Raw genomic sequence first — 3,781 nt, 5'->3', positions numbered from 1 at the left:
ATACATAGCTCAGCAGACAGTATCACACAGGAGAGGATTAGATACACAGCTCAGCAGACAGTATCACACAGGAGAGGATGAGATACACAGCATAGGTTTAGATACACAGCTCAGCAGGCAGTATCACACAGCATAGGATTAGATAAACGGCTCAACAGACAGTATCACACAGGAGGGGATTAGATACACAGCTCAGCAGACAGTATCACACAGGAGGGGATTAGATACACAGCTCAGCAGACAGTATCACACAGGATAAGATTAGATACACAGCTCAGCAGACAGTATCACACAGGATAAGATTAGATACACAGTTCAGCAGACAGTATTACACAGGAGAGGATTAGATGCACAGCTCAGCAGACAGTGTCACATAGGATAGGATTAGATACACAGTTCATCAGACAGTATCACACAGGAGAGGATTAGATACGCAGCTCAGCAGACAGTATCTCACAGGAGAGGATTAGATACATGGCTCAGCAGACAGTATCACACAGCATAGGATTAGATACACGGCTCAGCAGACAGTATCACACAGGAGGGGATTAGATACACAGCTGAGGAGACAGTATCACACAGCATAGGATTAGATACACAGCTCAGCAGACAGTATCACACAGCATAGGATTAGATACACAGCTCAGCAGACAGTATCACACAGCATAGGATTAGATACACAGCTCAGCAGACAGTATCGCACAGCATAGGATTAGATACACGGCTCAGCAGACAGTATCACACAGGACAGGATTAGATACACAGCTCAGCAGACAGTATCACACAGGAGAGGATTAGATACACAGCTCAGCAGACAGTATCACACAGCGTAGGATTAGATACACAGCTCAGCAGACAGTATCACACAGGAGAGGATTAGATACACAGATCAGCAGACAGTATCACACAGCATAGGATTAGATACACAGCTCAGCAGACAGTATCACACAGGAGTGGATTAGATACACGGCTCAGCAGACAGTATCACACAGGGCGGGATTAGATACACGGTTCATCAGACAGTATCACACAGGAGAGTATTAGATACACTGCTCAGCAGACAGTATCACACAGGAGAGTATTAGATACACAGCTCAGCAGACGGTATCACACAGGAGAGAATTAGATACACAGCTCAGCAGACAGTATCACACAGGATTAGATACATAGCTCAGCAGACAGTATCACACAGGATAGGATTAGATACACAGCTCAGCAGACAGTATCACACAGGAGAGGATGAGATACACAGCATAGGTTTAGATACACAGCTCAGCAGGCAGTATCACACAGCATAGGATTAGATACACGGCTCAACAGACAGTATCACACAGGAGGGGATTAGATACACAGCTCAGCAGACAGTATCACACAGGAGAGGATTAGATACACAGCTCAGCAGACAGTATCACACAGGATAAGATTAGATACACAGCTCAGCAGACAGTATCACACAGGATAAGATTAGATACACAGTTCAGCAGACAGTATTACACAGGAGAGGATTAGATGCACAGCTCAGCAGACAGTATCACACAGGAGAGGATTAGATACGCAGCTCAGCAGACAGTATCTCACAGGAGAGGATTAGATACATGGCTCAGCAGACAGTATGACACAGCATAGGATTAGATACACGGCTCAGCAGACAGTATCACACAGGAGGGGATTAGATACACAGCTGAGGAGACAGTATCACACAGCATAGGATTAGATACACAGCTCAGCAGGCAGTATCACACAGCATAGGATTAGATACACAGCTCAGCAGACAGTATCACACAGCATAGGATTAGATACACAGCTCAGCAGACAGTATCGCACAGCATAGGATTAGATACACGGCTCAGCAGACAGTATCACACAGGACAGGATTAGATACACAGCTCAGCAGACAGTATCACACAGGAGAGGATTAGATACACAGCTCAGCAGACAGTATCACACAGCATAGGATTAGATACACGGCTCAGCAGACAGTATCACACAGGACAGGATTAGATACACAGCTCAGCAGACAGTATCACACAGGAGAGGATTAGATACACAGCTCAGCCGACAGTATCACACAGCGTAGGATTAGATACACAGCTCAGCAGACAGTATCACACAGGAGAGGATTAGATACACAGATCAGCAGACAGTATCACACAGGAGAGGATTAGATACACAGCTCAGCAGACAGTATCACACAGGAGTGGATTAGATACACGGCTGAGCAGACAGTATCACACAGGATAGTATTAGATACACTGCTCAGCAGACAGTATCACACAGGAGAGTATTAGATACACAGCTCAGCAGACGGTATCACACAGGAGAGAATTAGATACACAGCTCAGCAGACGGTATCACACAGGAGAGGATTAGATACACGGCTCAGCAGACAGTGTCACACAGGGTAGGATTAGAGATACACGGCTCAGCAGACAGTATCACACAGGATAGGATTAGATACACGGCTCAGCAGACAGTATCACACAGGAGAGGATTAGATACACAGCTCAGCAGACAGTATCACACAGGATAGGATTAGATACACAGCTCAGCAGACAGTATCACACAGGATAGGATTAGATACACTGTTTAGCAGATAGTATCACACAGGATAGGATTAGATGCACAGCACAGCAGACAGTATCACACAGGACAGGATTAGATACACAGCTCAGCAGACAGTATCACACAGGATAGGATTAGATACACTGCTCAGCAGACAGTATCACTGTACAGGATTAGATACACAGCTCACCAGACAGTATCACACAGCATAGGATTAGATACACAGGTCAGCAAACAGTATCACACAGGATAGGATTAGATACACTGCTCAGCAGATGGTATCACACAGGATAGGATTAGATACACAGCTCAGCAGACAGTATCACACAGGATAGGATTAGATACACGGCTCAGCAGACAGTATCACAGGAGGGGATTAGATACACGGCTCAGTAGACAGTATCACACAGGAGAGGATTAGATACACATCATAGGATTAGATACACAGCTCAGCAGACAGTATCACACAGGAGGGGATTAGATACACAGCTCAGCAGACCGTATCACACAGGATAAGATTAGATACACTGCTCAGCAGACAGTATCACACAGGAGAGGATTAGATACACGGCTCAACACACAGTATTACACAGAGGATTAGATACACGGCTAAGCAGACAGTATCACACAGGAGAGGATTAGATACACAGCTCAGCTGACAGTATCACACAGCATAGGATTAGATACACAGCTCAGCAGACAGTATCACACAGGAGTGGATTAGATACACGGCTCAGCAGACAGTATCGCACAGGGCGGGATTAGATACACGGCTCAGCAGACAGTATCACACAGGATAGGATTAGATACACAGTTCATCAGACAGTATCACACAGGAGACGATTAGATACACAGCTCAGCAGACAGTATCACACATTAGAGGATTAGATACACAGCTCAGCAGACAGTATCACACAGGAGAGGATTAGATACACAGCTCAGCAGACAGTATCACACAGGATAGGATTAGATACACAGTTCATCAGACAGTATCACACAGGAGGGGATTAGATACACAGCTCAGCAGACAGTATCACACAGGATAAGATTAGATACACAGCTCAGCAGACAGTATCACACAGGATAAGATTAGATACACAGTTCAGCAGACAGTATTACACAGGAGAGGATTAGATGCACAGCTCAGCAGACAGTATCACATAGGACAGGATTAGATACACAGTTCATCAGACAGTATCACACAGGAGAGGATTAGATA

The sequence above is a fragment of the Phyllobates terribilis genome, unplaced genomic scaffold (genome assembly GCF_046119375.1).
Source record: "Phyllobates terribilis strain yellow unplaced genomic scaffold, ASM4611937v1 Scaffold_303__1_contigs__length_2303217, whole genome shotgun sequence".
NCBI lineage: Eukaryota > Metazoa > Chordata > Amphibia > Anura > Dendrobatidae > Phyllobates > Phyllobates terribilis.
This window is presented reverse-complemented; position numbering follows the sequence as displayed.